Source organism: Magallana gigas, chromosome 10, assembly GCF_963853765.1.
Source record: "Magallana gigas chromosome 10, xbMagGiga1.1, whole genome shotgun sequence".
NCBI lineage: Eukaryota > Metazoa > Mollusca > Bivalvia > Ostreida > Ostreidae > Magallana > Magallana gigas.
In genome coordinates, this window is record NC_088862.1 from 5,722,254 (window position 1) to 5,737,470 (window position 15,217).

General features: G+C 31.0%; 3 long non-coding RNA genes across 3 annotated transcripts; all 3 read left to right on the forward strand.

Moving 5' to 3' along the window:
* Positions 1–344: 344 nt before the first annotated feature.
* LOC109620421 (uncharacterized) lies at positions 345–2,792 on the forward strand. The gene is made up of 2 exons (XR_010710151.1): positions 345–1,060; positions 2,406–2,792. It is a non-coding gene; the product is annotated as an uncharacterized lncRNA (long non-coding RNA).
* Positions 2,793–11,089: 8,297 nt separating this feature from the next.
* LOC136272246 (uncharacterized) lies at positions 11,090–12,221 on the forward strand. Its single transcript, XR_010710207.1, has 2 exons — positions 11,090–11,468; positions 11,818–12,221. It is a non-coding gene; the product is annotated as an uncharacterized lncRNA (long non-coding RNA).
* A 1,092-nt stretch (positions 12,222–13,313) lies between these two features.
* LOC136272250 (uncharacterized) lies at positions 13,314–14,843 on the forward strand. The gene is made up of 2 exons (XR_010710209.1): positions 13,314–13,718; positions 14,459–14,843. It is a non-coding gene; the product is annotated as an uncharacterized lncRNA (long non-coding RNA).
* Positions 14,844–15,217: the final 374 nt, after the last annotated feature.

Sequence of the window (15,217 nt, forward strand, 5' to 3'; positions counted from 1 at the left end):
TTTTGCAAAATTGCGTTGCATTTGACTCAATTGGTCTTAAGAAGATTTTTGAAATTTCACCCCCTCTAGTTTACAGTTTGGAGGTTTTTTCCGCTTTAAATGCCAACTGGCCGTTTATTTATGCAGTTTATATTTGCTTTCCCATAAGAGTGTTTTGTACCAAATTTGGTTGAAATTGGCCAAGTGGTTTTAGAGAAGAGGTTCAAAATGTGAAAAGTTTACAGACGGTCGGACGGACAAACGGACGACGAACGACTGACAAAATGTGATTAACTCAGGTGAGCTAAAAGGTGTATTCTAATTTATAATATTCATCACAGTTTGTTTGATTTACTTACAGAACCACGAAATCATTCCAATTCTTGACCGGAAAAAAATGCAACTGGAAGTGTTAAAAACCTACCATGAAGGTTAAAAGGTCATGTAAAGACACGTCAACATGACCGCTACATTAGCGTAACTCACCTTTTTGACACCGCACAGCACGTGCAACACCACGGAACATCTTAGATCACATTAATGGACGTTATGGGTGGGACAAGATAAATCCAGAAGTGAGACCCTTCCTCGGCATCAAAATTACGCAAAAAAAGACCACATAAACAAATAAACAAATTGAATAATTTCCACAAAGGTTTTCTGCTCAATTGTGGGATGTCTAGGAGACCCTGTTATAAGTGGGTATGGAAAAAACACGTGGTATTAATGGTGTTGTTTTTTTTTTATATCAAAGTGTACCTGTGCCCTCCTAATTTTTTTTTTTTACAAAGCCCTAAAATAAATTTTAATTATTTATTTTAAATGCTTTGTTATTTTTTATTCTTGATATGTTATCGTTGTCATAGTTTGAAAAAATATAATCACGAACATTGTATTACAAGCACTTGCCTGGGGCGTTAGAATTTTTGACTGGTATATAAACTCGACTAAAAGATATAAACTTCAGCAGTTGGTACAGAAGGAGCAGGGAACATGTATACAAAAACAACTTTGAGTGTTCTTCTTGTTTTGATAACATTTTCTTTTATGGTGATCGACGTCACGAACGGATGGTTATTCGGTATGTAGAAACGTTATTTTGATTTTATATTATTTTTTTTTCATAAAAAATGATATTTTAAAATATGTTCATGCGAAAAAAATTAGAACCTTTAGATTGTTTAATATATCAACTAATTGAAATGTAAATATTTTTATGCAAAGTAATAGAAAAGTGATCAAAATTACAACCAAAACCTTAAATAGAATTTACATTGCAAGATCCTCTACCTTTTAAGGAAACACTTTTTTCTTTATATACTCCCTGGTGATAGAAAATCAAAATTATGTCTTTATAGAATCTTAATAACAGTTGTCATGATAAAATCATTTTTCATTATCCTGATTGCATGTTAACTTGTTATAATGGTTTAAGTACATAAATACAACTTTGACTTTGTATTTATTGGCTAAAGATGGTTGTAGGCAATGGATTAAACAAAACCATTATTCATGATCTTGCACAAGTGTGTACGATATGACATGAATGAAATAAATATTATACAAATATTGGCTGAGGTTGAGGGCATCATTTATCATACTAGCCCCCGAGGGACGAAATAGTGCCCGATGCGAAGCAAAAATCAAGAAAGGACTTGAAAACAGATCGTCATAATCTCCTTGACTCAATATAGAATTAACAAATTTAATTTTGCGCAAAGTTTATTTCAAAATATCGCCGGCATCAAAAGGTCACTAGTGATATTTCACCGTCAGTAGGAAGTAAGGTCAAGATGTTTTAACTGATTTTTCTTCACAATAATTCGTAATTCCATATCCCCGTTATGAAAGCGAACTGTTGCATTGTGCGTCCGTTGTTTACTTGCTTTGACTGACTGTCTATTATGACATCACCTTGTTTTGGAATCGCAAAGATTTATTTACGTCACAGTTTACAAATCAACAAATCACAGCCGATTATTTGAAATAGAGGGAATGTTCTCTATATATTAAACCTAGCCGGTCAATATTTTACAGTTGTTGACTGTGGTCGAGGACAACAGTTGATCTGCCGGACCGGCTCGCAAACTGTTGCCGAAGGCCAACAGTCAAAATGCTGGATATAGTAACTGTTTAACAGGGGTATAACAATAAAAAAGAATCTATAGAAAGTTATAAAGTTATATAGTGGGAATATACTAGATATAACAATATACAAATATTGACTAAGAAATTAACAAATCAGAAGCGAGAGAAAATAGTCTCTAGATATTATTCCTATCAATTTGAAGTTAAATAGTGAAAATATACTACTGAATATAGCAAACATATATATTTAAGGATCTGATAGTGCATAATTCAATTTTATTTTAAATTTCGTCAGTTCTGATTTATTTCATTAAAAAATTTTGGTTGGATATTTTCAGATCGAGATCGAGATCCATGGGGTGGAATAAAGTTTCCAAAAAGATGTATAAAAGTTTGCATTTTTCATCCTTGTGATTGTGATTCTCCTTTTGGGTAATGATGATATACATATATCGACCTTAATTGTCGACAGCTATTGGAACATTATTGAAAACACAGAAATGGTGTGACGCCCTGCAAATCATTTAACGATGATTGCAAAACATTTGACGATAACTGCAAAACGACTTTGTGGAGAAATCCGATCAAAATATAACAATTACAACTATATTTTAACTTGCAATAAATGTATCTGTTAACAAATTATATATTAAACAATTATATGTTGTAGTAATGTTTTCTGTATAATTACAAACAATGTTCACAATAAAAATGACATAATTTTCGCTGCTTCTTTCTTTTTTATGCATACGCATGTATATTTAAAGCTATACAACTATATTTGAAAGTTATAAACTCAATTTCATTCTGCTTTAAAACCGGAACATTCTTTTACGGTGTAAAGAAGTGTACAAGTTCAGCAAAGGATCTCGATGTTCATCGATGTATTATGAATAAAAAGACATTTCATCGAACACATGAAAATAGTAATATAACGATATTTTAATATGCTGGAATAAGCTTGTTGAAGTGACAAAGAAAGAAGAGTAGGTATAGAATAAAAAGCAAACAAAAAAGTTCTCATTTAATTTAGAACACATATATGAAGTAAAATGTTTATTCGAAACATGAAATCAATCACACCGCATTCTTTTTCTACAATATTTTTGCAATGGCGTGGTCACACCAATGACAAGTGTTTGGAACACATTCCAGTTTGAAAAGTTGTGACTTGAACTGTGACGAAATGCGGCAGCAAGTTGAGAAAATATCGCAAATACGCACAATTACTATTTTAAACCATATGAAAAGAATATTCATGTTAGTATTTTTTACTCTAAATATGTGGTAAATTATGAACAATAAGCATAAATAAATCTGGTCGTGAGTTGCACAGCCTGCCTTTTTAACTTACAAATAGTATAAAAAATATACTCCATATGTATGCTTAATTTCTCTAAATAATTATAGAGAAACCTGACCGAAAGGACGAATAAATAACACGTATCAATGTTCATTTTGCAAACAATAAATGTTGCAGTCTGCAATCTAAATGTTTATTAATCTTTACGCAGAAATCATGTATGTCATGAGTAGTCCCTGATTATTCCTCTTAACATTTGTGAATTTAAGCCAAAAAACTGGTCCAGTCCAAATGCATAGCGTTGGATTCTTAATCAAGTTTGTTTTGAATGTTGTCTTTGTGTCCTGTCGTTCTTAAGGTATCAATAAATAATGGTATTTATTTTTTCTTTTATCAAAATGAAAATAATACATAACAAGAAAACACAATTAAGGATACCTGACTAGAAGTTCTGGTTGTTTTAAATAAATAACCCATTAATTAACCCTAAAATTGTAATCAAGTACAGGATTTACCTGTTATACAGACGACTTACCATTTAACGTGTTGTGATTTAACAAACCTAAACCAGGAACAAAAATAAACCATACATAAATCAAACATGACTGCGTTCTGTCACAGTAGATGGAACATTTAAACCTGTGGCAGAGAATTATCCATGACAATTGCAAACCAACTATCATGGAGAAATCCGTACAAAGTGTACACATCCATCAAGTGCAAAATAAATTTTAAGAATTTCGCAAAATTAGCATACAGGAGATACGTTTTTACGCACCATAACCAAAATATTGTATTTATATGCAGCATAAAGGAATTGATACCATCTCGAGTATTTTTGTACCTATATATTGTTTTGTTATTTGTCCGGATTATCATTAACTGTTAAGCATTCGGTTTCTTTTTTAGTTTCTGGAATTTTTTGAGCCACATACATTAAGTTGTTTACTACTCGCCATTTAGTATTGCAAACAAGCATGCTTTAATTTCCTAAGGAAAAAATTGTTGACCCATCTCCTCCCCTTTCAAACGCCAATATTTAATATGTCAAGTTTATATCTCTTATTGGTCATTTTACTTTGTTGTGATATAAAATCCTCTGTTTAATCTTTGTTTTATTTGTTTATAATTTTAAATTTTGTAATATTTTAAAAAAACATTTTTTGTTTTAGGTTTTTGGCATTTTTTTTTTACACCCCCGTATTTTTGCCATTTGTAGTCAATTATATGTTGTATATGCTTTCATATCCATTATTTTGTGAAATGCCAAAGAAGACAAGGAGGTTTGTTCTTTTTTACTTTTTATTTTTTTATTGGTAGCAGATGCTGTATAATTTTGTCTACCAAGTGTGACCATTGTATAATGAAAAAATTTCAATACTTTTGGCATTTTATAATGAATGCTATTTTCCAACACAATCTCTTTTTTATATATTTTTTTTATGTTTTTATATTTGCAAAAAAAAAACATAGCAGAGTAGACTCATGGAGAATTTGGGAGATGCAATATAAAGAGGATGGTATAATTAAAAATATGTTTAAGTATATATTTATATTTGAGGTGCAGATTTGCACTTTTATTTTTCCTCAGAGATACAATACAATGGTAGGTTTCCATTGGCACCCATCTAATGGTCTACCGGGACCATCGCCGTCGACTCCACAACCATCTACAACACCTGGACCACCTACTGCTCAGCCAGTCGACATTATCTTTACACCAAAATGTAATTGGTGTCCGCTATTCACGGATCGATAAATTAAACACTATGATTTATGTTCCTGTAATCACAGAAACTCTAAAGCATTCATGTAAACAACGGAAAAAATCATCTGCAAAACAAGTAGAACATAACAACTTTGAACGACCATAAATGATGTTGTTTTCCCTTGGACTGAAATGTCACACTTTCATTGGTTTAAACATAGCACGTGATTGCCTCATATATCTCTATATTTGTTCGGTGAGAAATAATATTAGGCAATACGGCCGTCATTGGCCGACGCTTTGCTTACTCATTTAATACATGAACCGCATGTCGTAAATTCTTAAAGTATTTGGAGTATTTGCCCTTTGAAATTCTTTAAAATTAGAATAGGCGCCCTTAGAATAATGACGTCACATTGTTTTGTCTGGAGCAGAACAAAATGGCAGCGTCGAAATTTGCTCAAATATCTGCAGAGGAAAGGGAGAAAACATTTAAAATTGAAAAGCAACAAAACATTGTAAGTAAACATGGGTGAAGCAAAGATTTTTAAAGAGTATTTGAAAGGTGAGATTGAAAATTTTGAAGAGTTTAAATGAGTTAAATTGGATGAGATGTTAGGTATCTTGTACATGGCTTTGCGTAGATAATCGCTATTTGTAAATACATATATCGCTTGATAGTCCTCGGGAAAACAAAACACTTATTAGGTTAGTTACTGACTCACTACGGAAATATATTGGATTGATCAATCTCAAAGACGGCTCGGCTTCGCCTCGCCATCTATAAGATTGATCAACCTAGTAATATATTTCCGTAGTGAGTCAGTGACTAACCTAATAAGTAATAATATACATTTACAAATGTATTTTCAACGTTAATAAATGCTTATTTACAACCTCTGGTATTGTGCACTGTTTTTTGGAATGAAAACTATGAAGTTAGCAAAAAAGAGATACAATCTCTACTAGAGGAATTTTGTTGCTGCAGAAGAATAATATTGGGCGCATTGATTTTTAAAAAGAGATCTACATGTAATTTCACCCGCATGTATCAGAAGTTATCAAAAAAATATGTAAAAGGTTTTTTAACACAATATTAAGGTGCGTGGGACATTTTTTTATACAATTCACTGTAGACAGGGGATGTGTGTCTTCCGAACTAGAATTTCCCATGTTCATATTCAGTACAAATGTCTTTATTCACACATTATAAGGCCAAACAGCACTTTCTGAGGACAATTACTAGTTCGAATGAGTAAATTTTTCTACATAGTGGATTTTCAGAGATTTCAACCCTTTCATATGTCTCCCATTTTTCATGATTTTTCAGATCTGAGTTTTACAAAAGAAGTTATGACTGAAGACTAAATTATTGAATGCTAATGAATCACAAACTTATATTTTTCAATATTTTATTCTAATGGCTGTAAAATATTATTATGGAAATCAAAATAGTTGTTAATAAACGGTTTTTTATAAAAAAAAAATTCAATAAAGACCATTCAATGAGACTGAAAATGTTTACGACCTAGTGGTAAGTTCTTTTGTAAAACGCAGTCCTCCTTTTTAGACCCCCAACTATTTCCCTGCAAAGGGACCGTGAATATGTTGCATCATCACAGGTAAGAAACTTACCGGTGTGTAGTTTACTATGTCCCATCTACCTACTTTTCGTGTTATTTTACCTCCCATCTTTAACTTGCTATTTCACCGTGTAAAGTCAGCACAACAGAAATAGCCGCAATTTCGCATTTTATTTTTGATTCACATATACTTAACATTAGGGGCCTACATATTTTATATCAATTTCAACAAGAACCATCTCTCTTACTAGGAATGATCATCAGGCAAGTCATTTTATGAATTTTAACATCCATAAGCCTTCACGTACAGCAACTCTCAATTTTACAAAATTATTAAGTTTTTAAAGCATAGGAAAACGCTCAGAGATCTCTAAGTTGACTGTTTCAAATTTCCACATGCAATTCAAAAGTCAACCTAGTAGTAATGATATGATAAATTCACAACATTTTGTATCTTTATTTTGATGTTAAACATTAAATTAATTAACCAGGCCATTGGAGGAAAATACGACAAACATTTAATAGGTGGGAATAGCAACAACTAAAAATTACGAGCAGAGTACCGATCATACACAGTAATATTTTCATTCACGAACATTATTTAGTTCATGAACAATTTGCAAATGTTAAATTTTCCTGAATGAATAAAATGAATAACAAACAATGCATGCTATTATTTCATCTTCTAGGGTACGAATTACCAAGAATGATTAGAACAGGCGTTTAGGTCCCGTTCCTGACCGTTATTGTCTATTTGTTATGAAATCAATGGTAACGTAATTACTTTATAAAACCATTAGTATTCGAATATATAGGTATATACATATAAGTTTGTAGTGTTTGAACAGGACCGTTTTCTACCGACTTTTATTTAATCAAAGAGGTTCCCATTTTAGAATAAAGCTGAAACGACAGCTTTGAGTGTGGTTCGATAAAAGAAGCAATATTACTTAATTGTTTTTCAGAGATTAACAGAGACTAATGTAATGGAGAGAAAAGAGAGACAAATAGAGAGAGAGAGAGAGAGAGAGAGAGAGAGAGAGAGATTAAATTCTATTAAATGGTTTGTCGCCTGATATTTCATAATAATATTTTATTTAACAGATTTACGTTAACCTCGCTTGCATTATACATGTAATTACTTACGTAATTTTGTGCAATTGAACTAGTCTATTTATAAAGACTTTTATTATTTTAACTTTCATTCCATACATACTTTTGGTTGTTGGAAATCTGTTCAATTGACTGCGTGCCTGTACTCTCCTTTACCAAATTATAAATGTAATATCATGCAAAGATATATTGCGTGAAACAAACACATGCCTATATATCATAATTAACATACCGTTTGAATTGTTTAAAAGTGCATTGCACCAACACATAATAAAGTATTAGGTCAATGTTACAATGTAAACGTTTAATCGTTTTTCTTATGTTTGTAATAGTGTTTTGATAAACATGTAATTTCTTTTAATTTCTAGGACTAATTGATTTGCATTGCAAAGAAACTATTACCAAGCACCGGGAAAGATTTGCAACAGGAGATGGATGTGTCAATGATATCAGAAATTTTCATTGGTTTACTGTTTGTAAAATTTGGAATGTTTTGTATAAGAAGTATGGTTAATAAGTTAACTTGTAGTTGTTTGGATGATGTAATTATATTGAGGTATCAATGACTTCTAAAATTGACGCAGTGCATAAATCTTCTACTATTATTTTATGATTTTCTGAAATTGAATAGGTAATTTCAAAACACGTTATATAACACAGGATTTTAATTTGATATATACAGACTGCAAATTATACGTTAAGTGTTCTAAATGCAAAGAACATCGTTATCTGCACTATAATTAAACAATCGTGATAAGTGCATCAGCTGCGCTTATATCTGTGAAATATTTCGTCAAAATGGATTTAAATTGCCATGACAGAAATAAACAAGACTTGCACTTTAATATATTCCCTGAATATATTTGAGTTGTTCTCTTAAAATCAACAGAAAATAGAAAATATCTCGATGGGGGGGGGGGGGGTTAGATTAGATTACCCTGTTTATGTTGTGGATATAGTATGCATTTTATAATAAGTCATGTCTAGTTTTAAATATTTTTCCAGATAACAATATTTTTAGTGTCGACAAGGTGACTCGCAAATTTAATCATTTCGTTTGATTATGAAATGCTTTTTAAAACTCTAAGATGTAAGGTTCATAGCAGTATTATATAAATTTTTAGCTACCAGATAAACCTTTTAATGATTGACTTATTAAAATATTGGGCAAAAAAAAGATTTTCGTTTTTATCTAATAGAAGAAATAGGTCATGAAACGGAACGAATCGTCTGTTATTGGTAATAAGACATGTACTTACCATACAGGCTATGCAAGTTTAAATGTACTGTTATCGACATTGATAATCAAAACTTAATAAACTCTCTCCAGCGTATCGACACACATGATCAAATCAAATTTATGAGCAACCAATTAATTTTTTTACGTACGATCCATGAGGTTTTGGAAAATGGCACCTGAACTGTTAACAAAACCATACATTTTCATACTATATATACATGTATACTCGAAACCTAAGATTTAAGTGTTAGCAGTTTATACTGAACACCTGTCAAGAAGGGTCTCAGAAAAATGAATATCAAAAGGACACTCAGTCCTCTAGTTTTGCTAGCATTCTTTTTAAGTAGGTATAGGTGTTATTATGTAAAACCCGACATTTCATAATGTATTATTGAATATTCTAATGAAAAGTAATGAACAGGTGAGTTAGAATCTCGAATGCTATCTACAAATTCTACCCGCGTAAATCAAGTGCGCGGTCATGATTGGACATATTTGGATTCTGTCTTAATTGATTTTTTTTTCAGTGGCTAAAGCACAGCGCACGAAATATAGGGAATGAACAGCCTGATCATTTAAACGAGGGCTTGCCATCAGGAATACGAAATGATTATGTAACCTTGCAGGTTAGGGAGGTGTATATTCATATGGTTATAACTGACAGTTTACAAAATTAACATATTAATATGTGAAATTCATGCACTTTTTTTTCAAATCAGATTCAACATCTAAAATTCAGAATTTCCTTCTTTTAGTCAGCAAAATATTTTTAAAGAACATATATTTTTGTGATCGTAACATTCAATAACAATAAAAATCACTAAATGATAAACCATGAAATAAATTTTAGGACCTGTTGCATTCCTTTTTATTAACTTAATGTTAATGCTATATAAATCAAAGTAAAAATCGATGAGAAAATCATACTTAAGATTTTGAGAAAGATTTTCTGGCGCACTCTGCTGGTCAGTGCCCTGTATAGTGCCATACAGTTGGGTTCAGTGCCTCAGCAGGACTGTACAGTGGCGGTGGGATAGAGTGCTGGTCAATAGATATGAACTTGTACAGTAGGGTACAGTGGAAGTCAGTGAAAGGTTCAGTGAGTTACAGTTAATGTATATTAGATGCCAGACAATGTCATTCAATTTTTGAGAATTTCAGTGGATATGAATTCAGTAGTGTTACTTCGTTTAGTCTGCAATATGACTAAAAGTAGTCATATTGCAGATATGATTTGAAAAATAATATATGTTAGAAAGGACACTAGCTTAGTGCTCTCTCTCTCTCTCTCTCTCTCTCTCTCTCTCTCTCTCTCTCTCTCTCTCTCTTTCTGACACCTATTCTCAAAAACGCTTGAGTTGATTTTGTAAAAAACAATATTTTACTCTAACAAAATTTGTAAGAAAATTGTAATTTTTTGGCCTTTACTTCGAGATATATCAGATGTCATGTTTCTGCTTGTACAAGATTTTCTTTTAAGGTATCAAAGATAGAGATTTCAAATTTCCAGAGATTTATATTTTTATGAATAAAGACGTTTTAGTGAATGCAAAATATGTAATTTCTTCTTCTCTCGAGATTTGGGTTCGAAGGTTCTGAAGCGAGCGTTCCCGTGGCGTAATGGTTAGGGAGTTGGACTTGTCCCAAAGCGAACCCTGTTTAATCCCTAAGTGCTGAATGTGTTTTTATCAAAAAGCCAAAATAATAGCGCCTTTTTCTAGCATAAATACATGTCTTTTTAAATCCTCAGAGGGGGTAAATGGAATTTTAAGAAGTGTTAATAAATGATAGTAAAGAACAAGTATCCCGATAGCCCGTAAGGTGAATTCAAACGGAAGACATCTCGTTGTTCGCAACGAGATCCCGTTTAGTTTTAAATACTTTTCCTAAATAAAAGAAGACATCTGATTGATATACATAATCAAACGTTGAATGCAGAAATCTATCTATTATGTTGTTTTGCGGAACATAAAGTTTAGATAACTAAATAATCGAATATTAAATCAAAAGGCACTTTCTGATACCTATCTTTAAAATAAAAAACAATTTTTATATCATCAAACATTTATGTTTATTTCTTACTGATTCCAATAGAATCAACAATTAAAATCTAATCAAATGCAGAATTTGCCTTTACTATCAAAAGACGAACTAACGTAAAAAGTATTGTCAACATTACCAAAAACAAAAAAGACCGCACATAAATAATGTCTCTCTACATCATAAAAATAATTTCGCATTGTCAAATAAACAAATGACACATTACAAATAAAATAAACACGTTCCAGAAAATAGCAAGGTTTGTTTCGAGTGGAAAACCACTGTATCCTATAATATATAAACTCGACTAAAAGATATAAACTCCAGCATTTGGAAGCGAAGGTGCAGGGAAAATGAATACAAAAACGACGTTTTCTTTTTTGGCGATCGAATTCACGAACGGATGGGTAATCGGTATGTACAAACGTTATTATGAATATTTCCTTAAAAATGATATTTAACAGAAATTCCATAACGAATAAAAATTTAAACTTTTTTTAATATTACTGATTGAATGGACAATTGTTAAATTGATCAAAGTACGTCAATAGACTTTTTACTTTGTGCAATATCACGATGTGATTGGCTAAAGATGGTTGTAGGTAATAGTTAAAATAAAACCATTATTTATTATCTTGCACAAGTGTAAACAATAATCATGGAGGAAATCAATATACATGTTTATTAACGATCGTTTTTTTTAACTTCATCAGTTTATGATTTCATTTTATTTTTTAAAAGTTTGGTTGAAATTTTTTTTTAGGTCGAAAACCGTGGGATAAAATAAAGTTTCCAACAGGTTGCATTTGCGTTACTAGTCCTTGTCCTTGTGATGGATATCCTTCTATTGGTGATATATCAACGCAATGGTGATATACATATATCCACCCCTACTTGTCGACAGCTAATAGAACAATATTGACAACACAACAAACGAATTTGACGCATCAATTGCAAAACATTTCACGACAATAGCAAAATATTTTACGACAATTATAAAACGACTATCATGGAGAAAGCCGATCAAAATCTGACAATTACAACTATATTAAATAAAACTTGCAAAAAATGTATATATGAACGAAGTGTATATTTAACAGCTATTTGTTTTATTAATGTTTTCTGTGTGATTACGAATGATGTTCACAATAAAAAAATATTATTTTTGCACTTTTTTTCTCTATTTATGCATTAGCATGTATATTTAAAGCTATACTACTGTATATCAAAATTATATACTCGATTTTTTTCTGCTTTAATATTAGATTAATTGTCACGGTTTAAAGAAGTGTACAAATGTAAGTTCATCAAAGGAACTCGCTGTTCATTGATGTATAAAGAATAAAAAGACATTTAATAAAACACATTAAACCTAGAAATATAGCGATAGTTTTAAATGCAGGCATAAGCTCGTTCATGGGATACAGGAGAGTAGGTATGGAATATAGAACAAAGAAAAAGTTTTCATTTAATTCAAAATAAATAGTGAAACGTTCATTCCAAACATGAAATCAATCTCTGCACACCGCATTCTTTTTTTTTAATATTTTTGCATTGGCATAGTCACACCAATGACAATTGTTTGGATCACATTCCAGTTTGAAAAGGTGTGTCTTGATTGGGACGAAATGCAGTGAAAATGGAGAAAATTTCACAAATACGCAAAATTACAATTTTAAACCTTATGTAAAGAATATTCATGTTAGTGTGTTTAATTCTAAACATGTGGTAAATTATGAACAATAAGCATAGATAAATGTGGTCGTGGGTTGCACAGCCTGTCTTATTAACTTATACATTTTTTATATAAGACATACTTCATAGATATGCTTAACTTCTTTCAGTAATAATAGAGAAAGCTGATCAAAGGACGAGTAGATAACCCGTATCATTGTTTATTTCGCAAACAATATGGAATATACATATATATATATAAATATATATATATAAATATATATATATATATAGAGAGAGAGAGAGAGAGAGAGAGAGAGAGAGAGAGAGAGAGAGAGAGAGAGAGAGAGATGATAGATTTGATCACGCCCCGACCTAAATTATCACCTCATAATATTCAAAGAATGATTACTTCTTACTTATATTTATACAACTTTAAGCCATCGTAAGATTAAATATTTAAATTTGAATAAGCAAACCCCGCAGGCGCCTTTTTTTGCGTCATTTGAAGTTATAGATTATATAGTACAAAATTGATACGTAGTGTTATCACAGGCAAAGACACTAGAAAATGTAAATATTCCCAATTAATTAACCCTAAAATTATACTCGTGCAGGATTTACCTTTATACTGACCTCTTGCCGTTTAACATGTTGTGAATTAACAAGCATAAACCAAAAACAAAAACAAACCACACATAAATCAAACTAGACATGTCTACGTTCTGGAGGTAATATACCAATGTTATTGAAATTAACTGACCAATGCCAAGGACACATGACAAATAATACGCAATGAATTCGGAAAATTGCAAGGATTGTCTAGAGTGGATATTTCCAGGTTTTCATCATATATAAACTTGACAGAAAGATGTGTTTTTATATTGAGGTATCAGAGAGCAATGGATATGAAACGGACATTGAGTTTTCTTCTTGTTTTGATAACATTCTCTGCAATGGCTTTTGAATTTGCAAATGGATTCTTTATCGGTATGTAAAATATAAATACTTTGTTTTGATAAACATTTCTTTTAAAGTTATATATCATTGTATGTAAAAAATGACGATGCAAAAATGTTATAATACGCTGAAAACGTACATTTGTTTAAAAATCATAATTTTTTTTTTGGTGAATAAAATGTCAACTATATACATTATAAAGGATATGGCTTGATTAAGGGTAGATGTTATTAGTTTAGATAAAAAAAAGCTGTCAATTACATGTATTTGATCTTGCTAAGTGAAAATGGTGTGATGTGAATAAAACAAATATATATTTATCCGATCTACTGATACATGGCCTGTTGCAATTGCATTTCTGAAAACATATTTTCTCAGATGTCAATGGAGTTGAAAATTTTACTCAGCCGTGTATGAAATATTTATTGTCACAGGCGGCCTATTATAAATTTCCTGTAATGTACTCATCATTTCATATGTAAACAATCATTTCTTCATGTATTAGAGTCGTTTTTTTTTTAATTCACAAAAGTGTATTCATGCAATTTATTCTAAATTCATATTTGAGATATGTTACTTAGGCTACTTAAATTTTTACCCAACTTCATAAAAAATTCTTAAAAAGAATTTCAAAAATTCAATAAATTAATCATGCATTTAAGTAAAACCTCAGACTTAAGTGTTTTCGAGAAATCCAGACCTCATTCCATTATTCAAGTTGCGTCATTGTTGATCTCATTTTATTTACCTTACGTTTGGTTTGATTTTAGGTCAACGACCTGGTAAACCTCAATTTCCAACAGGCTGTGTTTGTTGTTGCCATCCCTGTTATTGTGCTGGAAATCCCATTACTGATATTTTTAACCCCCGGAAATAGTAATACATCAAAATGTCACAAAGAATGGAGCATTGTCATCAACAATTTGAACTAAAGTGGCAGCGAAACATCTATGACAATTGCTAACCAACTACCATGGAGAAATCCGAACAAAATGTACACATCCATCAGTTACAAAATAATATCACAATCTGCTGGGGAAAAAACTAATCGGCGATTGCGATGTATTTGTTTTACGAGATTATGTTTAAGTATCATTGTTATTATTTTTGCGTTACTTACAAATATATTTTACAATAAAAATTATCAAAAGTTCATACCTCTTTTGATTATTTATGTATTTTAAGCTTTTAAAGCAAACTATTTTTTTTAATTGTCGCCTACCATTGAAACCGATGGGACTATAATCTGTATCGCTGTTTTTCAGTATGCATGTTGGTAAGGTCATTATGTCCTAAGTTTGATTTCTATACTATACTATTCACCATACTATCTTTTAAAGATTTGATTTGAAACTACAGATGAAGTTTTGAGGGTTGTTTAGATAGATCAACAGATTATAATGAATTTAAATTTTTTTAAAAACTTAGGGTTTGTTTTTATCATGTAAGGTTCTGAAAAATAATTTCACTATTTTTTTTTAAACATATAAACTTGGCACATAAATCGACATCGATGTTTACGTTAAGGA